This window comes from Balaenoptera acutorostrata, chromosome 17, assembly GCF_949987535.1.
Source record: "Balaenoptera acutorostrata chromosome 17, mBalAcu1.1, whole genome shotgun sequence".
Lineage (NCBI taxonomy): Eukaryota > Metazoa > Chordata > Mammalia > Artiodactyla > Balaenopteridae > Balaenoptera > Balaenoptera acutorostrata.
The window spans coordinates 21,564,461-21,588,993 of record NC_080080.1 but is presented as its reverse complement, the minus strand read 5'-3'; positions in this window follow the sequence as shown (position 1 = coordinate 21,588,993).

Below are 24,533 nucleotides of genomic sequence, written 5' to 3'. Positions count from 1 at the left end.
AAGCTTTTCTTTTTATGATGATTGTAGTTACCACTGCTGCACAATAAATTGCCCTAGAAAGTAATAGCATAAGACAATAATCATTTTCTTTTGCTCATGGTGTTGCAGCCAAGAATTTGGGAAGGGCTTATCTGAGCAGATGGCACTTGGAGTCTCTCCTACAGCCGCAGTCTAACACAGGCTGGAGCTGCTGCCACCTGATGGTCTACTGGGCACATCCTTCAAGAGGGCTCACTCACGCGGGTGTCAGTTAGTGCAGAGATCTTCTGGAGGCTTGGCCGGGGTTGCTGGCCAGAGGATCTGCACGTGGCCTCTCCAGAATGCTCATGCTCATCTCAAATGCTCTCACGTGGTGCCTGGCTGGCCCCAGAGCAACGGTGCTGAGTCATCCTGGGAAGGGGGTGCTAAGCCTTTTCAGAATTCCGCAACATCACTTCTCCAAAGCAATGCACCCTCACTTCAATTGCTTCTGTTACAAGGGTGTTACTAAGACCTGCTTAGATACAAGGAAGGAGAGGGAACCCCCTTCTTGGTGTGAATAGTTTTAAATAATTTGTAGACATGTCTTATAGCTGCCACATGGTCACGGAGAGAGAAATCTCAGGTACGCTAGGAGATACAACATAAAGATAGAAGAACGGATCAGTCACTACACCCATCAGAGCAACTGTGGAAAACAGAACATGAGCTCCTCTATTTGTTTATCATCCTAACACCCTACAAAGTGTAATTAAGAGTGACTAATTCATTTTTGCCTAGTTTCCAAGACAACAGGATTGACATTCAGGATAAAGTTCTAAAAAGGAGATGACCTAGAAGGCAAAATAATAATATTCAACTGGAGTTACAAATCAAGTGTTTCACATTTGAGTTAATGAAAGACAAAAGAGACCTTTTATCATGCCCTCAATGAGCCTGTTGAATTAAATTTTATGGAACTTCTTGGGAGAGTGGTAGCTCTGTCTTTTTAACTTGATTTGTATGACACTCCATAGAGCCCAGTGTCGAGGTTAGTGCTTAACAAATTTCAGATAGACGATTTAATTGGAACAGAGTAGTCCATAAATGTCTTAGTCCATAAAAACACCAAGGAGCCTGTAGTATAGATTTCTGTGACTCCAAGAGTTGAGATGAATAAGGCAATATTTTCAAGCATCTGTGGTTTCAGAAATCGGAAAATTGGAACAACTGCTAATGGTACTGATAAGGGCCAGAAACACCTTTTGACATTTCAAACTATGTCAAGAAAAGAGAAAAAGATTGAAGGAAACAATCAGATATTCATTAGGGAATCAATTAGGATGCTGAATTTAAAAAATCCTCTCCATTTCTGATGTCTGATGATATTCAGAGGTAGGTTGGAAAATATAATGGGTGTAGTCCAATATAAGAAAGGGATGAGTTCTCATACCATGAGGAGAGGACCTATTTGTGGAAATCATGAAACGATTTCCCCTCTTCAAAGCCTCACCCTTGGGACTTCCCTGGTGGTGCAGTGGTTAAGAATCCACCTGCCAATGCCGGGAACATAGGTTCAAGCCCTGGTCCAGGAAGATCCCACATGCCGCGGAGCAACTAAGCCCATGCGCCACAACTACTGAGCCTGCACTCTAGAGCCCGCGAGCCACAACTACCGAGCCTGCGTGCCACAACTACTGAAGCCCATGCGCCTAGAGCCCATGCTCCGCAACGAGAGAAGCCACTGCAATGAGAAGCCTGCGCACCACAACGAAGAGTAGCTACCACTCGCTGCAACTAGAGAAAGCCCGCACGCAGCAACGAAGACCCAATGCAGCCAAAAATAAATAAATAGCTTAAAAAAAAAAAAAACCTCACCCTTGCCAATAAAGATGTAAAATGTCTAGATTCCAGGAGGTTGATTTAAATTACTGTGAAAATAAATGATTTAACTTAGGGTTTGAAGGTTGTATAGCCCACCAACAAAAAACTTGAATTAAAAATCAATGGCATATCATTCCTTGTAATTCTTTTGCTGGTTCATGGACATGATTACTTTCTGAACTGGACTAGAAGAGGCAAGACGGCCTCACTCACACATCTGGTACCTTGTTGCTGGCTGTGGGATGGAACTCCGTTGCTCTCCTGTACTTGTCCTTTGTGGTAGACAGAATAACGGTCCCCAAAAGACATCTATGTTCTAATCCTCAAAACCTGTGAATATGAATATGTTACCTTTGCAAAGGGACTTTGCAGATGTGATCAAGTTAAAGATCTTGAGATGGGAAGATTATCCTGGATTATGCACGTGGGCCCAATCTAATCACAAGAGTTATTTTAAGAAGGGGGCAGGAGAGTCAGAATCAGAGAAGGCGATGTGACAAAGATACAGTGGTCACAGTGATGCAAGGAAGGGGTAACCAGCCGAGGAATGCAGGTGGCTTCTAGAAACTGGGAAAGGCTAGGAGATGAATTCTCCTCTAGAGCCTCCAGGAGGAATTCAACCCTGCTGACGCATTTTAGATTTCTGACCTTGAGAATTATAAGACAATAGATTTCTGGGGTTTTTTTAGATCACTGAGTTTGTGGTAATCTGTTACAGCAGCAAGAGGAAACTAATACAGCCTCTTATCCTCTATAGGCTATACCAGGTCTCAAGCAGTGTTTCCAGAGAGCCAGTGACATTGCGCGCTTCTCAAGGTTCTCCTTGTGTGAAGCCCCATTTGCCAAAACATGTTACATGGCCAAGCTCAGAGTCAATGTGAGAAGGACTTTGACTTCACCTCTTGATGGGAAAAGTGGTAAAGTCTCATTGCTTACATATTGGGATGGGAGGAAATTGTGGCTATTAAACAAATCTGTCACGGGGGTACAGTATGTTCTATGTGAGTAGCTTAGCTTCTGCTTTGAAAATCTTAACCCTTTGATTCAATCTCTTAGCCTGATGCTTAAAGTTTAGATCTTCACCTGTCAAATATTCCATAATGCCTAACTCAATCACCACCCGGTAGTTCAGCTTATGACTCTTTTTCTTTTCTGCCTCTAGCTGCCTTTCTCCTCTCAACTGTCTTCCCCTTCCTATTCTTTTCCATTCTAGGAATACCTCCCAATGAACTTCACAGATTGCTGAGCCAATGCAACATCCGTGTTTTACTGAGTCTACAATGTTTTCAAGTCTTTCTTTCCCTTGGAGGAAGTTAGTATACATGCACTTTTATGTGGCAAATAGCTCCTGTGACTCGATCCTGAGATATTCATTTGCAAGAAATACAATGCCAACTGTCAAGGCCAAGCAGTAATTGTTATGAGGCATTTTTTTCGGTGTATTTCAACCTGAAGGATGCCTCCTTGTTGGAGGCATTTAAAAAGGCAGAAAGAAAACTCCTTCAGTGTTCTTCAAATTTGCATTTTGCTTCATCTTTTAAGCCAGAAATAAAATACATTAGGACTGTCACATCATTAACAGAATGTGTGGGTAAACTTAAAATTTGCATTTAAACACATTCAAAAACAAAAATTTCTGCAGAACTTGCAAGTAGATCGGGGAAGATGCCAGTGAAAAGAAAAGAGTACTTTCTTGCCAAAACTCATCAAATTTAAATTTATATATGTTTTAATTGTCACATTTGTTTATTTTTAAAGAGTATATTGGTCCAAAATAGAACTGCGAGTTTCTTGAATAATTTGTTGTTGTTATCAGTTTTCTGCACATGGGTTATATAAGTTTTACAAATTAGCTGATTTGGCTAACTGATAAAACTTTATGTGGGTTTCATCAATGTCAAAAGAAAGGCACTTTTCAGGGAAGGCATGTGGCCAGGGAGGGTTGGCCAACAAACCTTAGGAGAACACAACCTTAGAATAAATTTACTATAACCAGGGGCCTAAATCCTCAGGCTTACAATTCCAGAAACCAGATTTTAGCTGTTTCTAATGATCCTAAACGTCTTATCATCTATCTTCCTTCCTGGTATTGGTGAACTTGGCAGTTGAATCCAAAGGCCCTCCTGAGCACAGGATTTGAGCAAAGAAAAGTAGATTCTCTAGGGTCTCAAGGCCATGATGAAAACTAATCAAATATGATTGACCCTTGATAGCCTTCACCTGCCCAGAGACCTGACTGTCAGGGTCTCCCAGATTCAGAAATGAGCAGTTCCTACCCAAAGCTCCTTCTCTGATCCCCATGTTTCTAGATGGTACATTTCAAGTTCTCCATGCCTTCTTTCTCTAAATATGTCAATATTATTGATTAAGCCATAGTGTAGTGAAGGATGCACCAATATGTACCAGGTGTCACCACCCTCCCTCCCTTCCTGAGCAATCGCTCATTTGAAAACAATCCCTCTTTCCCACTAAACCCTGCTCAGCAGGGCCCTCCAGGCAGCCACTTCCAACCAGTTTGAACTGATACACGAGATGAAGCCTAGTGTTTTTGCCACCTCCGGTGCAGACGCTCTAAGGACCTAGGAGACTCCCTGTCTCTTCTCATTAGGTGCTGATTTTGCTTGACCATGAGTTCAGCCAAAATCTAGCTCTGTAATAATGACCAAGGCGATGGATTCATGTCCTCAGGACCCAGTCAGTTTTTCCCTGTCTCCTAAGCGTAACTGCACATTTCCTCCACAAATGTGTTGTCACAGGAAGACAAAGCTCGGTAGGTTAACACAGGTTCATGTTATTACGCGACACGCCTAAGGTCTGTTGTCCTCACAAGATCCTACGCTCCCGAGAAGGCCTGTGCCTATTCTGTTAACCCTTGTATCACCAGTGCTGACACACAGGAGCTCGGCGAACATTCTCATGACATATTTTTCATGATAATACTAATGGCAGGAGTGTTCCAAACTGCGTGTCAAAAGTAACTTTAGGAATTAGGGCTATATTTCATTTCATTCGACAAAACTTTTCAATTTTTCGTTCTGTGAAACCACCCAGGGTTTGGTTGCTGACCTGCCTCCAAGCAGCTTCTAGTCTCGGTAAAGCGGCGAGACTTACATAATAACAATTTTAAAAATAAGACAGTATGTGGTCCAAATCCAAAATGTATAATAGAAGCAATAAACACAACAGGAAAAATATGGTGAGAAGGAAAAATGTTCTCTAAACTTCTTGAAGACTGAAACACATCACTTGTGTTCATACCTATACTATACACAAGATCTGGCATATTGCCTTATGTAAACCAAATGATCCATGAATGTTGTTTGAATAAATTAATGGATCAATGAATACTAAATAATTATAGTTTCACGCTATTTAGTTCTTTGCACATTGTCGGGGTTTAGTATGAACTTCATGCCCAGTACTACAATTGATTAATGGTAACACAGTCTCTGAAGTTACCCCAGAGAAAGGGTAAGGGATTATTCTTGAGTCCACTGCTCTCTTGCCCCACATGTACAGTAAATCTGCACACAGCTTTTCTACCCTCCTAATAAGTCTACCACTCACTCGCTTCTCTCTATCCCTTGCCACTATCTTGTTGTGACTATCAGAAATGCTCACCTTAACTTGCTCCCCTTTGCCTCCTTCCAATCCATTCTCTAAATGCCACCAGAATGGCCTAAGAGCAGACGTGATCAAGACACTGCCTTTTATATAACTTTTCATGGCTTCTCACTGATGCTAAAGTAAACTCCTTGGTATGGCATACAAGACCCTTCTTAATCTGGTATGCGCTTACCTTACTCTTCCATTGTCATCGTCCCACTCTAAATTTCAGCCAGACAGCTTCTTAAGCCCCCAAGTGACAGCACTCTCTCCCATCTTAGTTGGGTTAGCGTCTTCTTATCTCTAGTTTAGACTCCAGCCGGGGATTTTTCTGCCCTGACTCTGCCTGGCTCTGCCTTGTTCACTCCCAATCATCCCTGAGATCTCCCTTTAGTCTTCACTCCCGATAGAAAGCTCATCTGTGATGCTAACGTGTCCTGTATTCACCCTTATTGTAGCAACCATCACCTGTCTTAATTGTCTATTAACTGCCCACCTGTCTCTCATTACTGAACTAGTGGCCTGAATATGTCTTATTTAAGGTTGTATCCTTAGTGCTTAGCTGATGGTAGGAATTAAATACACATTTAAGGAAAGAGAAAAATGAATGAACAACCGCATGTGTGGCAGAGAACAGGAGTTATTTATTAGAAGTAGCCTTATTGACCTATTGCCTTACTCCCAGTGGAAGCTAAGAATCCTAATCCCAGGCATCTTTAGGACCTTCTTCAAACAGTCGCCAAAACCACACTGCTGGGGATGCTGGGGAAAGTTAAAAAGACTTTCAGGCCACCTTAAACTAAAGCTGCACTGTCATCTTACAGATCTGCTTGCTGGAATCCAGAGGACAGCCCCAAAGCCACCCATCCCGGCAGTGCTCTTGAGAAGCTATAGGAGAACAGCACCAGGACTGCAATTAGAGTTGGAGGAGAGGAGGAGGAGACAGGGGGTCAGTGGATCAGTCAATCATCAGGGCACCTTCTTCCCCACCCCCTCGCCGCCAGCATCCAGAGGAATGCTACTTCAATGGCTCTTCCGATTTTAGGCAGTGCAATTCTGCCATCTAGTGGTTCCCTTACACTTTCCAAAATGCCTTTAGAAGAAATGGATTTCAAGTGCTGAAAACCCAGCAAAGGCAAAACCAAACCAGGAAGGCAGACTTAAAACTGAGCCCAAGTACCAACAAAATCTAAATAGAAAACCACAATGTTATTTCTGTTCCTTTGTCCTTTTGTGATCTTTTGAGAAGAGATCATCTTGACCCGTGTTCAACAGAATACAAGGTTGAAGGCTGTTTCACAACCAAGGTCAAACTGACATCACGTTTGGAACTAGCTTTTATTTCACTGGGAAATGAGAAATGATTTTAGCTTATCATGGGTTGAATATGCTTTTTCCTCCTTCTCTCAAATGATTCTAAATGTGCTGCAAACATTGCCTAGAAATCATTTTCCCCAATTCATGATCCATGAATGTTGTTTGAATAAACAAATGAACTAGAGAACTTTAAAACTGAAAGAAACAAAGCCAAGAATGTCTCTGTTACTTTGAGCACATAAATGTCAAAACAGCCAAAGATGACAGTGCTGAGATTTAACAAGGAAAACATTTCAGGGAGCAGGGCTGGCAAGGGAGGAAATGCTCCCGGTTTCAGTCTCTGAGGGAAGCTGGTGCTCTTACTGTCTTTTTCCTTCATGGTGCCCTTAAGGTAATTCATTAAAATATTAACAGTCTCCGTTTGCTCTGGGGCAGTAAATTGGGACAGATCCAGCTATACAGAAGTACATCAACACGTGGGAGATACAGGTCTCATCTACACACACTCTATGCCAGAGAAAATCGGTCCTTAAGTGATTCTGAAGACAACAGAGCAGCTGTCGGCCTAGAGCCACATAGAAGGGACTAGAGTCTTCACCACCAGCTGGAGGAAAACAGAATTTCTCAGGCAGAAAATAGATTTTTACATATACATAAAACTTACATCCTGCCTCAACAAAAAACCAACACCTAGAGCAGTGATGTGGGCAAAGATAAATGAACTACTGAGAGATACCGCAACTGATTTAAGAATTGTTTTCCTCTTTCCCAATGCCCTCATTGTATGCATATCACAGCTTCCAATAGTGTAACGTGACCTACAGCTGCAACTTACTAATAGCTGACTCACATTTACAAAGGCCACTTGGTCCTTTCAGGAGATTCCTGTCTCCTCTACACTCTGTGTTGAAACAAGGTTGCTGTTTGTTTAGGTAAAACATACAAAGGGGGGTGGGCCCTGCCTGAAAGATGCAAGAATCTGTAAATCGAGTTTAAAAAATAGACATGTTTCCGAGAAAAAAAATCAGCTAATCCAGGTGTTTGATATCATATAAAAGAATCAATTCACTTGCTCATTAAAAAAATTTAAATAAGCTGTGTTACCATGTTGACACAGCCTAGGTCAGAAAGAACTACCTTTAGGTTGGCAACTGCCTGAGGGATGATACTTCCATTTCGTATAAAAACCACTCTTTGGAGCAAGCTGAATGTCTCCTTTCTCTAGGAAAGTCATTCAGCTAGGTAAGGATATACAATTACAGGACAGATTATCTACTTTATCTTTCTGGACAAAAAAAAGATGATTGCTGATGTTCAGTTTTAAAAAGCACTCATATTCACAAAACACCTTAGAGAAAGTTTCATTTTTAAAAACATAAATCAACCATTCATCTCAGGGGGCAAACAGCCTTCCTCCTAAAGAGCAGTAGGTACTACTTGCCACTAAGCAGGAAAGTCAAAAGGAAATTCCAGTAAGAATATAAAGACTGGATTAAGGTTTTCAGGGAAATGCAAAAGGCAAAATACTGCTTAAATAACAAACTCCAAATTGGGAAAGCTTTAGGCTTCTCTGGCAGGTAATGAACAAGTGGCTTAAAATATAGTTTTATTAACATGACATTTTCAACTAATAGGCTGTCAGGCATGAGGTCTGAGTTCCTTTTGCAATGATAGGGGGTGGACATCAAAGAATCAATGATATTCTCCTGCTGAGACCGACCACTCCCCCCCTCCCCCCCATGACACCCTTAAGGTTTCGGTCATAGGGTGCCCAGGCTCCAGGTCACACATGGCAGCTAACCGTGGTTAACCTAGTCAGGCCGATTTAGATTTGAATCCCAGTTCCATTACCTATTAGCTGTTTGTCTATGGTCAAAATACTGACATTTTCTGTGCCTGTTTTCCTTATTTGTAAGATAAAAATAATAATTATTAGGTTAGAAAATGCAATTTTTGTAAGCCAGAACTATCAAATGTCAGCAGTTTATTAGTTCTACCTAGTAAGTCACAACTTTCATGGACCTGGGAAGCAATGGAGAAAGCTGACTGTGACCTAGACCTTAATGTCCATTTCTAACCAGCTAATGGACAAATTGTGGAAAAAGTTTAATCAGGCAAGAAGGTCTCAACAAGACAGGTTCACAACCAATTTATCTGTCAGGATCTTTGTCAGCTGTGTCAAAGGGCTATGGAAGTACACAAATGCATGAATTTTTTAGTACCTTGGACTGGAAGGGTGAAAAAAATTTAGAGTATCTAAAGAAGCAGGAATTATTTTGAGAACATCTTTTAGTAAATAGAGCGCTAGACTTGGAATAAAAATAGGTAAGAACCCCTACTCTGCAGCAAACTAGCTGTGTGACCTTGACATGTGGTCTAATCTCTTTGATTTTCTGCTTCCTCTTCTATATGGATGGCAACAATAACTGAGGCTCCAAATGCCACACAGGTAATGACAGTAACTATCATTTATTCAGTACTTATTATACGCCAGGCACCTTACACTAATTATCATATTAACTCCCCAAAACAATCCTATAAGGAAAGTACTGTTGCTAAAATTCCCAGTTCATAAATGAGAAAACTGGAGCTCAAAAGCAATAAGTTCAAGGCCATACAGAAATTAAAAGATAGAACAGAGATGTGAACCCCAGCAGTTTAATTCTAGAACTTACTTGCCTACCACATGCTTCACTGCTTTTAATCAGAAGACGTAAATGCTAGCCTGGGTTCTATTACTCATTTGCTTCGCTGGACGTTCATTTCTTCTTTAGTTCTAGCTAATGATTAGAATCAGGTTCCAAATGGTTTATCTCAAATACCCACCCTGATCACTTTTGTTAGAAGCTTCCAGGAGCATAGTGCTCAAAAAGATTGCAAAAGCCAAGTCTTGATTCAGCAGGAAATAATGCTGTGATTAACTAGTGATGTCTGCCAAGGGCTGACAGGTGAGACATGGAGGCACTTGTATTTGCTCTCCCTAGGGAAGACATAGGAATTTCTGGCTGTTCTGTTTCATTATTCTACCCTGCATCTTCTCTCAGTAGCTGCTTAGAGAGCAACCAAGGGTGGTCTAGTCAAACAAGGGCTACCTGATAGGACAGGGCTGTCTAACAGAATTTTCTGCCATGATGAAAATATCTGATACAATAGCTACTAGGCACACGTGGCTATTGAGTACTTGAAATCTAGCTGAGTAGATTATTTTTAATTAAACATTTTTTTAATTAATAAAAACGTAAATTTAAATAGACCCGTATCGCTAGTGGCCACAATACTGATGAGTGCAGTTCTAGAACAAAGGTCTGTTGGCTGTGGATTGAAGTCATGGACATGAAAACTGAGGGGAATACACCCCAGAAGCTGAAAGTCAGGGAAAGGTAAGGTTTGATCAAAGGAGATGCTGAGGAGGAATCTGGATGTCAAATCTGACAAGTGATGCCAAATGCAGAGGAAGGTTCGGAGGACAAGCTACTGGGGAGGGACAGGAGGCAAGAGATGAATAGGCTGACTTCTCACCTGTGTCAATCCTGGGCTAGGGGTTCCCTACTAATCCTGAAATGGGCAGGGCCTGGGCTTTGGTCATCTGGATGCCAATTGTCATGCTGTGCTTGGAGAAAAATTTGCCCTAGCTTCCCTGCCCTTTCCCAGCTATCCCTGAGAATGTCCCCAAATCCTCACCATTCCTAAGAGTCTTCCTAATGACCATATTCTACCCACTGTTTATATGAAATAGTCCCAACTACAGAGTATTACTGACACCAGGTGAATTGTTACCATGCTTAGTAGGAAGTTCAATAGTTTGAGCTCTTTGCTACTAAAACTCAAATTGAATACACTTAATCAAAATGAAGAATTAACAGGGAAAGTACTGGAGCATCTCATACAAGTATTTAGTATTCAAGCTGCAGGAATGGATACTGCTAGGCTTCTACAGAAAGTGGGATTCAGTCAAGACTGTCTGCCTTTCATGTCAAGCTTTCTCATTCTTCTCTTTCTGTACATTAGCTGCTCCTGCTTTGGCTTGTCACCTGGCAGGAAACACACCTTCCAAGAACTTCACCCAATAAGGAAAGACAGCCTACATCTTTCTCTGTGAAATGACTATACTACCCAAAGCAATCTACAGATTCAATGCAATCCCTATCAAACTACCAATGGCATTTTTTGCAGAACTAGAACAAAAAATTTCACAATTTGTATGGAAACACAAAAGACACTGAATAGTCAAAGCAATCTTGAGAAAGAAAAATGGAGCTGGAGGAATCAGGCTCCCTGACTTCAGACTCTACTACAAAGCTACAGTAATCAAGACAATATGGTAGTGGCACAAAAACAGAAATATAGATCAATGGAACAGGATAGAAAGCCCAGAGATAAACCCATGTACATATGGTCACCTTATCTTTGATAAAGGAGGCAAGAATATACAATGGAGAAAAGACAGCCTCTTCAATAAGTGGTGCTGGGAAAACTGGACAGCTACATGTAAAAGAATGAAATTAGAACACTTCCTAACACCATACACAAAAATAAACTCAAAATGGATTAAAGACCTAAATGTAAGGCCAGACACTATAAAACTCTTAGAGGAAAACATAGGCAGAACACTCCATGACATAAATCACAGCAAGACCCTTTTTGACCCACCTCCTAGAGAAATGGAAATAAAAACAAAAATAAACAGTTGGGACCTAATGAAACTTAAAAGCTTTTGCACAGCAAAGGAAACCATAAGCAAGACGAAAAGACAACCCTCAGAACGGGAGAAATATTTGCAAATGAAGCAACTGACAAAGGATTAATCGCCAAAACATACAAGCAGCTCATGCAGCTCAACATCAAAAAAACAAACAATCCAATCGAAAAATGGGCAGAAGATGTAAATAGACATTTCTCCAAAGAAGATATACAGATTACCAACAAACACATGAAAGGATGCTCAACATCACTAATCATTAGAGAAAAGCAAGTCAAAACTACAATGAGGTATCACCCCACACCAGTCAGAATGGCCATCATCAAAAAATCTACAAACAATAAATGCTGGAGAGGGTGTGGAGAAAAGGAACCCTCTTGCACTGTTGGTGGGAATGTAAATGGATACAGCCACTATGGAGAACAGTATGGAGGTTCCTTAAAAATCTAAAAATAGAATTACCATATGACCCAGCAATCCCACTACTGGGCATATAACCTGAGAAAACCATAATTCAAAAAGCGTCATGTACCACAATGTTCATTGCAGCACTATTTAAAATAGCCAGGACATGGAAGCAACCTAAGTGTCCATCGACAGATGAATGGATAAAGATGTGGCACATATATACAATGGAATATTACTCAGCCATAAAAAGAAATGAAATTGAGTTATTTGTAGCGAGGTGGATGGACCTAGAGTCTGTCATACAGAGTGAAGTCAGAAAGAGAAAAACAAATACTGTATGCTAACACATATATATGGAATCTAAAAAAAAAAAAAGGTTCTGATGAACCTAGGGGCAGGACAAGAATAAAGACACAGATGTAGAGAATGGACTTGAGGACACAGGGAGGGGGAAGGGTAAGCTGGGACGAAGTGAGAGAGTGGCATGGACATATATACACTACCAAATGTAAAATAGATAGCTACTGGGAAGCAGCTGCATCGCATGGGGAGATCAGCTCAGCTCCGTGCTTTGTGACCACCTAGAGGGGTGGGATAGGGAGGGTGGGAGGGAGACTCAAGAGGGAGGGGATATGGGGATACATGTATACATATAGCTGATTCACTTTGGTATACAGCAGAAACTAACACAACATTGTAAAGCAATTATACTCCAATAAAGATGTTAAAAAAAAAGAAAGAATTAGAGGAAAAAACATAAAAAATATATATATATATCAGGGAAGGAACTCTGACCCCTCCTGGGTCCAGTGCTGCCCTCTGAGGCTATGGTGGAGATGAGACTGGAGCAGGATCATGACTGAACAGGGCATTCCTACTGAAAATCGCAAGGTTGGAAGCGGGGAGAAAGGCCAGCTCCAAGAAAAGGGACAGTGGTGGTGCCGTCCCAGGACAAAAGGAAAGAGAAGCTAGGAAAACAAAACAGTAAATTTTCATGGAAGAAACGGCGTGATGACATAACACGGACAACACATACTCATTAGCAAAGACATTTTTTTTTTCTTATAAAGCAGATCAAGCATGATATGGAACTTTGCCATCTGCAAAACCAGGATGATTTTTTTTTCCCTTATTAAGAATCAAAAGGAAAGTAATCCAGATGCTTTAATTACTTTGATTGTGAAGGTGAAGGAGAGCCTTGCTTTTAAATGAACATTGTATTTATCCATTAATTGTAACAGGAAATTGAAGAGACGCTTTGGTTTTATATGTGATTATCTCAATACCTATTGAATAAAAAAGTAGTTTTACCTCCTTAGCAGTGAAGTATATAAGGATAATGATGGATCATTCTGAGTATTATTTCCTTATTTCTGGTTCTAATCACTATATTTAATAAGGAAGAGCCAGGTTCAATAAAGGATGCATCTGGCTTCAAATGATTAATCTGTTTTTATAGAACTCACATGCTGGCAATTTCTCTGCAAAACTAGACAAGACATCGTGAATCACAACTCCCTGCACATACTCCCCAGCCCTCCCCACCAGCTTTGCTTTTGCTCATCAGCTTCAATTGACTGTCTTGGGGCATTTTTATAAAGGTGCATCCTTTGTCTCTCACATCCTGAATTAATGCTGTAGGTAATTAGGTTTGGGCTCTGAGGTCTCTTTCATCTGCATGCAAGTCAACGAAAAGATTTTCCTTTCCTGCTTGAAATATGAAGCTCTTCCTCTCATTCCCTCTTTGACTCTCCTTCGTGGTTACTTTAATTAGGATGTCAAATTGTATCATACTGCAGGGAGCTGAACTTTTTGAGACTGTTCCAGGACAGACGTTTCTTGAGTTGTGGGGGGCAATTTTTCTTTGTAATGTCATTTCCAATTCCTCTGGGCAGGAGATGAACTAGTCTTGTGCATTAACCACAAGGAGTGAGGCTATATGACAGGCTGCAGAAGCTGTAGAGCTGGATGAAAATGTGGAATCAGTAGGAGACAAACAAAGGTGCATGCCAAGATGCACAGAGCTGGCTTGAATAACTGAGGACGTCTCTTGGAAAAGGAATACAAGCAAAAATAATATTAAAATTCTGTGAATTCAGTTGCCAGGGCATTTTGGCTACTTAAAAATATGCGTGTGTCTTATTTATTGCTGTATCTCCAGGGACTGGAAAAGGAACTGCAAATACCTGGCGTGTCTGCTGCCACTACTGCTATTCCTTCATCCCTAGCTGACTTCACTAATCACTCACGACGCTTCCCTGCTGAGCCCACATGTAGATGCAAGCCTGTTCCAGACAGCAACCGCCAATTGATCAGAGCTGGCACACAAGATAGAATCTACTTGCAATCCCTGCAATGGTCTAGAACACTGCAAGCGTTTAATAAATACTTGTTGAATGCACAAATAAATTAAGTCATGTTTCTAGAGATGATGGGACTTCACTGCTCCTCTCCTCCCTTGCATTTAGAGTCTCCTTTTTATTTATTTATTTATTAGTGTTTTCTCAGATGGATTCCAAAGAGTCAGATCCAACATGGTTCTTTAATTTAGATGCATCATATTACCCTCCGATTTTATCTAAAGCAGGGATAAAAAATATGTTGCCCTCAAGCTGGGTTTATCCTAGCATTCAGGCACCTTTGGACACATCTGGAGGACTGGTGAAGCGGGTCTGAGAATTTCAACCCAAAGCATGAGATCTGAGTAGTACATGAGTTTGGATCTAAGGCAACTAGTCAGAATAGAAGGGAGGTAAGACCATGAACACTGAATTTGTCACTCAAGTCCCATGCCAACTTCTAAGGGCAAGTGGGCTACAGTGGAAGATCCAGTAAAAACTACAAAAAGCTAATTCAATAAAGTAATCATGATACGGTGCAAGTATCAAGCACTGGGGGCACTGGGCAGCAATGGGAAATGCCACCCTTATCAACATGGTCAGCAAGGCTCCTTGGCAGGGCGGGTGTGAAGAGCAGAGATGAGCAGCAGCTATTTTGATACCTTCCATCCTTTTCACTTAGCTGCTGCTTTGGGATGGGCTCTACTGGGAGACGTCACCACAAGAAGCTAGAGTAGGAGGTAAGAGGCAAATAAATGGCAGACCTCACAGGACACAGAAGAGAACAAGGTTAATCACTCACAAGTGAAACACCAGTTGGGGACTCACAGAAATACCTAGGAGAAATACTGGGGTCGTGTGCAGGAATTTCTGCCAAGCATTTGGGGAGGGCTGAGAAGAAATGCTATTGTATTAGTGTGCTTTATCTATAAGGATGGAGAAATTCAGGGTGCAGGTATTTTGAAGATTTTACTAACTCAAGGACATTCAACCTAAAGGACTACCAGTGAAACACACATCTCAACAAAATATATTTCAAAAGACGAATAGTATTCTCTTCACAGCAGCTTGATCATCAAAACGTACTAATTTAATACATGAAGGCATACAGCATTTGGCTTGCTACAAAAGGAACACCGCAAAATTCAGCCTCGGCCCTCCAGGAGTGTGTACAAATTCAGAATACCTGTACACACCATAACAGCCAAATAAAAACCTCAAAGCAATGCACGGATTGTTGGTGCAACATTTCTGTCACATATCGGTCACTTTGCTAAGAGGACTGCAAGCTGCTTTTAAGCACATGAATATATTATCCAATTTTCTTGACAAAAATAAAAGCTCAGAAATTCAAAATGACAGGAGCCAAGTCTGTATGGCTGTAGGGGAATCAAAGCAGTCTAGAAAATTTGATTAACTCAATTTGCCCCAGTTCCTTAGGGAAGCTTCAGAAATCAAAATGATTAAATAGTCCAAGTAGTAAATTTGGATTGAAAAGACCTCTCTCGCCTTTCTGTGCTTGTTTTTGAGACACAATCTTACCTGAAGGGTCAGAGCCAACAGAAGAAGAGACATAATAGCATTATTGAACCTCCAAAATACAAAGAAGTTTCTATCACCTCTGAACCTGCACCCTGGCCAAAATAAGAAAGCAATAAAATCAAGGGTTTGGAGAGGAAACTTGGATGTCCTTGGATTAGCCCAAATCCTCCTAGAATTCTCTGAAGAATGAAATCAGGTGAGCCAGTGTGGCATAAAGCAGTTCTCAATGTTACCGTCCATCAGGATTAACTGAAGAGCTTGTTGTAATGGGATTTCTGGGCCCTACCCCCAGAGTTTCTGATTGGACTAATGACCAACATTTGTCATTTCTGAGAAATTCTCAGGTGATGCTCACAGGGGAACACAATTTGAAAGCCACTTGTGAAAAGATTGATTACTACTGTCTGAATCAGTCATTTCACTGGGTGTGTAAAATGATGACTTTCTAATTTTGTCCTTTGGTTTGTATTTATTTGTGGAAATTATTCTGTGTAGAAGAACTTTCCTTTATCCATGAAAGCTACGTGTTAACTTCTGAAATACACCTCAAACCAGAAAGGCAAGGTAATTGTTTGATGCTCTTCCTCTGATTATTAAATTTCACAGGAATAATTAGCACGTAGCCATCTCCAGTCGTGTCAAATGAGTTCTGACTCTCTCCAAAGTCACCAATCAGGCAAGTCGTTCCTCTCCATGGGGCAGAGGCTAGGAGTGTTTACCCTAATGGATATCCCTCAGTCCTTCTACCAGGAAACAAGAGTCTTCTCCCTTATCTCTTTCTTTTTTTCTCTCTCTCTAACCTCCTTACCATCTATTGATAGATTAGCAAATGCAAGTGGATTACCTATTTTCTTGATTTTCTAAACAATTAGCTTTGTGTTTTATTACTAGACCTAATATATTTTTTCTGTTTTGTTATAAATTTCTGCTTTTATCATTTTAAATTTCTTCCATCTACTTTGTTTAATTGTCATTCATTTTCTGGCTTTTGGGTTATATGTTTAATATATTTTCTTTTTCGTTGATTTTGGTATTTGATGCTATGAAATTTTCTCTTACTGCTTATTGTAGGTGTATCTATTCTGCAGGCACTGATAAGCTGGGTTTCTGTGAAATTTATTTTCTAGAAATTCTTCATTTCTTTTTCCTTTCCCCTTCAATCCCCAGTGAATTACTTCGATAAAATAAATGAACCATGCAAAAAATAATTTTATTTGCCCCCTATAATTTTTGCTTTAATCAATCATTTATCTTTTAATGTAATTATGAAAAAAATATATATCCTTTTATTTTCACACCCGTCTTTACCATTCAGGGTACTTTTTTCCCTTCATATAGATCTACTTTACCATTTGGTGTCATTTCCTTTCATCATGAAAACCTCCTTTTAGCACTCCTTTTAGGGAAGATGTTATACCAATAAATAATCTCATGTTTTTGTTTATATGAAAATATCTATTTCTTTTTCATTTTTGCAGGATAGTTTGGTATATAGAGTTCTGACTGACACTTTTTGTCTCTCAACACTGAATATGTTATTCTGATGTCTTCTGGCCTCCTTTGTTTCTGATAAGTCATCTATTAATCACATTGTTGTTCCTCTGTAGGTAATTGTAATATCAAGCTATTCTTTTTACCTTTTACTTTCAGCAGTTTGACGATAAAGTAATTCAGTATAATTTGTGTTGTGGTGAGGTTATTGGCTATGTAAATTTAGAAAAATTTGGAGAAGTTTAGAGTCATTAATTCTTCAAATATTTCTCTGCCCCTTTCTCTCCACTCTTGCTGGAATCCAATTACATATATGTTGGAATGCTTGATATTGTCCCACAGATTTCTGAAGCTGTGTTATTTTTCTTCCATTTTTTTCCTCAGCTTTTCAAATCAGCTAATTTCTACTGATTTATCTTCAAATTCACTGACTCTTTTTTTGCTATCTCCAAACCACTCTTGAGACCACTTAGTGAATTTTTCATTTTATTTAATTTCTTTTCAGGTCTAGAATTTCCATTTGGTTCTTCTTATAGTTTCTATTGCTCTGTTGAAATTTCCTGCCTGTTCAATCAAGACTATATTTTCCTTTAATTCTTTGATCCTGTTTTCTTTTAATTATTCAAACATATTTAAAACAGGTGCTTTAATCTTCACTACATCCAACCAGGGCCCTGTCAAAGTCTATTTCTGCAGACTGCCTTTTTTTCTAGGTATGGGTCACCCTTCCCTATTTCTTTATATGGTTACTAATTTTAGTTGAAAACTATCTTTTATGGAATACCTTAAAGCAACTCTGAATTCTGGTATGAGCTTCTGAGGAGTTTGGTGTTTTGTTTTAATAAAAAATTAATTTGTCTGGACTCAAACTACAAAGTCTCTAATCACACATAAAATGTTCTTTTAGTAGTAGATTTGTGATTGATTTCATTTCAGGAAAGATTTTTTTTGACATACTGTTGTAAATATTTGCTCTGTACCAATGATTTTTTTTTTTGCTCATTTGGTATCTTCAATTGCACATATGTTGGCTCTAATTCTGCCTATTTTTCACATTTTCTTGAATAGCTTTTTTGTCTCTATTTCTACTTCATAATTTTCACTTGTATTCCCTTGAACATATATTTCCCACATTAAGCTTTCTATAATGTCTACTTGCTTTTGTATTCCTTCTAATTCAGTCTTTATCTTCTGAAAGAGTTCACATTTAATTTATTCCATCTCTTTTTTTTAATCTCTTTCTGCTGTCCAACTACCTCATTTCTGAAATGCTTTAAGTCTTGTTTCTGTTATCCTTACACTGTTTTAGTCATATTCTAAATTACTTTTTATTGAATTTGATATATCTGTTTTCAATTTTAATCTTCTTTGCAGACAAAAATGTGTGGTTTTTTCTAATGTTTTTATTTCATGGAGGTTTGTGCCTCATTTTCAGCTTTTATCTTATGATATCTTTGCATAACTCTTTCTTTCTCCTTGTTTTAATAAGACTATTAGGAGGAAGTTCTTTTGTAGAAGTTGAAGGTAGGCCAGGGAAGCATTCTCGCATTCACAGCTCAAGGGATCCCTCTTCTATGGTTACAGGGGAGTATTTTAAAAGTGGCGTTGTTTTCAATCTACTTCTCTGCCTCTCTGAGCTAAGCCTGATTCAGCAAAGCTTCCTATTTCTATCATCTTCTTTTCTAAAGCTCTATGGACTTTGCTTTCCAAAGTGTTATCCTCACCTGTATTTGCTTTTACAGTTCTTTTTTCGTCTATGCCCTTTGGATATCTTCCTGTCTCACAAGTATTTGAATCTGCATTATCAATGGGATCAACAGTGTTCCCACCTTAGGCAACCTGAATTTGGTTCCAAGTAGGTTTTTTCAGCATAGGTCTGTATCCCACTGATAGGATGTTCTGGGATTCTTGAGGCGTGGGTTGCTACAGCACTGTCTGAATTTCCTGTAGTTTCTATAATAGTTTCCCACAGTAATTTTGCACTTACCCATGCAAAAAGGAACCCTATGAAGACTGCTCTAATTTTTTCCCAGTTGTTTTCAGATTTATTTACTTAGGTTTTTACTCACTATGCAGTTTTCACCTTCGGGAATACACTGACAATTTCTGTTTCATGGCCATGGGTTCCTTCCAGGCTGCTCTTTCTCTGTCACTAATGCTGCAGAGCTGCTGGTCCCTAAAGGCACTGATCTTTTGGATTGAAAATTAACTTATTTCTTGACAAATAGTCAGGAAAGGTTGCAACTAGATCCTATCACATAGAATTTTCTGAGGCAAGTCACATGACATTCACAGGACAGGGAAAAAACCTCTGAACATTCAAATGAGCTTACATTTCTTTATGAAAAATCCTATCCATTTTTCAGGGTCCAGTGCAAATGTTCCTTCAGGAAATCTTCCTTGGCCCTTGTGATTCCCGTCCACCTAAACTCCTTTCATTTATTCTCATAGTATATATTTTTATTTACCAGTTTGCCTACCTTTATTATGGATGTTTTCATGTTTTATTATAATCTTTTTACTTATATAACTATTCCTGAGTAGATTTCAAGATACTCCAAGACATGTATATATTCTAATGTTTTTTCATATCCCCAAAGCCTACTAGGCATCCAAGTATCTCATTAAATTTATTATCAAATATTTATAAGTACTTGCTATGGATCAGGCACTGTTATAGATGCTGAAAATTCAAAAATTAATTAAAAAATCTATCTATTCGATAAACCTGGAGCAGTTACTATCATCTCCTAAAATTTCTACTAAGATGCAAGAAAAAAGATTGTCCTTGTGCTTCCTGTCTGTCTGACTGTGGCAGCCAAGATTGAATGGGGAAAGAAAGGGGGAAATCATGACAACACAGGCAAAAACAAAGAGAGGGAACTTTTGCAACTAGAAATAAACTTGTAAACAGTGAAGAGCCTTTTTCCCTCCAAAAAAGAATAGAAAATTTGAGTTTAAAAAAAAGTGAGTTGGAGTAGAGATGAAGATCACAGAGTAGGAAGACATGAGCTTACCTCCCTCCAGGAACACATCAAAAATACATCTACATGTCAAGCAATTCTAACTGAAAACTAACTGGAGACTGCCAGAAAGACTCTCCTACAACCAAGGCTGTAAAAAAAATATACAAACGGAGTCAGGTAGGAAGGGCAGAGAATTGATCAGGTAGGAACCTGAACCCCTAGGAGGGAACACAGAAGAAGAATGGAATTACACAGGCTCTGAGATCTTCCCTGGGGAGTTAGCAGTTTGAGCCTCATAGTAGGTGCTCCAGGCCTGGGGTCCAACACCAGGAAGAGAAGTCTCCTTAGCTGGTTTTAAAACCAGTGTGACTAACAGGAGGGCTGTAAGAAACATAGACTCTACTCGTAAATAGTGTGCACACACTTGCTTACTCCTGAAACAAGGCAGAGGAAGCAGATTGAAACTGCTAGGGATTCTGGTCAGTGTCATGACCTCCCAGCACACGCCTCAGTCACAGCCAACCACCCACTCTGTCCTTGCTTATTCTGTGGAGAAGTTTCATCTGAAAGCAGCAGAAGACACTTTCTTCTCAACTGCACATGGAATATTCTCCAGGATAGATCACACCTTGGGTCACAAATCAAGCTTTGGTAAATTTCAGAAAATTGAAATCGTATCAAGCATCTTTTCCAACCATAACACTATGAGAGTAGAAATCAATTACAGGAAAAAAAACTGTAAAAAACACAAACACATGGAAGCTAAACAATATGCTACTAAACAACCAATGAATCACTGAAGAAATCAAAGAGGAAATTAAAAAATACTTAGAAAAAAATGACAATGAAAACACGATGACCCAAAACCTATGGGATGCAGCAAAAGTAGTTCTAAGAGGGAAGTTTACAGCAATACAATCCTACCTCAAGGAACAAGAAATATCTCAAATAAACAACCTAACCTTACATCTAAAGCAACCAGAGAAAGAAAAACAAAATCCAAAGTTAGTAGAAGGAAAGATATCATAAAGATCAGAGCAGAAATAAATGAAATAGAAATGAAGGAAACAATAGCAAAGATCAATGAAACTAAAAGCTGGTTCTTTGAGAAGATAAACAAAATTGATAAACCTTTAGCTAGACTCATCAAGAAAAAAGTGAGAAGACTCAAATCAATAAAATTAGAAATGAAAAAGAAGAAGTTACAACTGACACCACAGAAATACAAAGGATCATAAGAGACTACTACAAGCAACTCTATGCCAGAAAAATGGACAACCTGGAAAAAATGGACAAATTCTTAGAAAGGTACAACCTTCCCAGACTGAACCAGGAAGAAATAGAAAATATGAACAGACCAACCACAAGTAATGAAATTGAAACTGTGATTAAAATCTTCCAACAAACAAAGTCCAGGACCAGATGGCTTCTCAGGTGAATTCTATCAAACATTTGGAGAAGAACTAACACCTATCCTTCTCAAAGTCTTCCAAAATATAGCAGAGGGAGGAACACTCCCAAACTCATACTATGAGGCCACCATCACCCTGATACCAAAACCAGACAAAGATATCACAAAAAAGAAAATTATAGGCCAATATCACTGATGAGCATAGATTCAAAGATCCTCAACAAAATACTAGCAAACAGAATCCAACAACACATTAAAAGGATCAAACACCATGATCAGGTGGGATTTATCCCAGGGATGCAAGGATTCTTCTGTAAATGCATATCAATCAATGTAATACACCATACTAACAAACTGAAAAGTAAAAACCACATGATCACCTCAATACATTCAGAAAAAGCTTTTGACAAAATTCAACACCATTTTTGATAAAAACTCTCTAGAAAGTGGGCATGGAGGGAACCTACCTCAACATAATAAAGGCCATATATGACAAACCCACAGCAAACATCATTCTCAATGGTGAAAAACTGAAAGCATTTCCTCTAAGATCAGGAATACAACAAGGATGTCCACTCCTGCCACTATTATCCAACATAGTTTTGGAAGTCCTAGCCACAGCAATCAGAGAAGAAAAAGAAATAAAAGGAATACAAATTGGAAAAGAAGAAAACTGTCACTGTTTGCAGATGACATGATGCTACACATAGAAAATCCTAAAGATGCCACCAGAAAACTACTAGAGCTAATCAATGAATTTGGTAAAGTTGCAGGATACAAAATTAATACACAGAAATCTCTTGCATTCCTAGACACTAACAATGAAGGATCAGAAAGAGAAATTAAGAAAATAAACACGTTTACCATTGCAACAAAAAGAATAAAATACCTAAGAATAAACCTACCTAAGGAGGCAAAAGAACTGTACTCAGAAAACTATAAGACACTGATGAAAGAAATCAAAGACGACACAAACAGATGGAGATATATACCATGTTCTTGGATTGGAAGAATCAATATTGTGAAAATGACTCTACTACCTAAAGCAATCTACAGATTCAGTGCAATCCCTATCAAATAACCAATGGCATTTTTCACAGAATTAGAACAAAAAATTTTACAGTTTGGAACACAAAAGACACCAAATAGCCAAAGCAATCTTGAGAGAGAAAAACAGATCTGGAGGAATCAGGCTCACTGACTTCAGACTTTACTACAAAGCTACAATAATCAAGACAGTATGGTACTGGCACAGAAACAGAAATATAAATCAATGGAACAGGACAGAAAGCCCAGAGATAAACCCACACACCTATGGTCAACTAATCTATGACAAAGGAGGCAAGAGTATACAATGGAGAAAAGACAGTCTCTTCAGTAAGTGGTGCTGGGAAAACTGGACAGCTACATGTAAAAGAATGAAATTAGAACATTCCCTATCACCATACACAAAAATAAACTCAAAATGGATTAAAGACCTAAATGTAAGACCTAAATGTAAATAAAATTCTTTGAGGAAAACATCAGCAGAACACTCTTTGACATAAACTGCAGCAAGGTCTTATTTGACCCACCTCCTAGAGTAATGAAAATAAACGCAAAAATAAACAAATGGTACCTAATTAAACTTAAAAGCTTTCGCACAGCAAAGGAAACTACAAACAAGATGAAAAGACAACCCTCAGAATGGGAGAAAATATTTGCAAATGAAGCAACTGACAAAGGATTAATCTCCAAAATATACAAACAGCTCATGCAGCTCAATATCAAAAAAACAACCCAATCAAAAAATGGGAGGAAGACCTAAATAGACATTTCTCCAAAGGAGACATACAGGTGGCCACCAACACTTGAAAAGATGCTCAACATCACTAATTATTAGAGAAATGCAAATCAAAACTACAATGAGGTATCACCTCACACCCATCAGAATGGCCATCATCAAAAAATCTACAAACAATAAATGCTGGAGAGGGTGTGGAGAAAAGGGAACCCTCCTACACTGTTGGTGGGAATGTAAATTGGTACAGCCACTATGGAGAATAGTATGGAGGTTCCTTAAAAAACTAAAAATAGAACTACCATATGACCCAGCAATCCCACTCCTGGGCATATACCCTGAGAAAACCATAATTCAAAAAGATACATGCACCCCAATATTCTTGCAGCACTATTTACAGTAGCCAGGAAATGGAAGCAACCTAAATGTCCATCAACAGAGGAATGGATAAAGAAGATGCGGTACATATATGCAATGGAATATTACTCAGCCATAAAAAGGAACGAAATTGTGCCATTTGCAGAGACGTGGATGGACCTAGAGACTGTCATACAGAGTGAAGTCAGAAAGAGAAAAACAAATATCATATAATATTGCTTATATGCGGAATCTAGAAAAATGGTACAGATGAACTTATTTGCAAAACAGAAATAGAGACACAGATGTGGAGAACAAGTGTATGGATACCAAGGTGGGAAGGGGGGGTGGGATGAACCGGGAGATTGGGATTGACATATATACACTACTATGTATAAAATAGATAACTAATGAGAACCTACTGTATAGCACAGAGAACTCTACTTAATGCACTGTGGTGACCTAAATGGGAAGGAAATCCAAAAAAGAGGGAGTATATGTATATGTATAGCTAATTCATTTTGCTGTACAGCAGAAACTAACACAACATTGTAAAGCAACTATACTCCAATTTAAAAAAAAAGAGATAAACAGAATTGATAAGGCTTTAGCCAGGCTCATTATGAAAAACAGAGAGAGGACCAAAATAAACAAAATAAGAAATGAAAGAGGAAAAATTAAAACTGAATCCCAGAGATACAAAATATCATAAGAAAATACCATATTCAGCTATATTCCAACAAATTGGACAATCTAAAAGAAATGGTTAAATCTC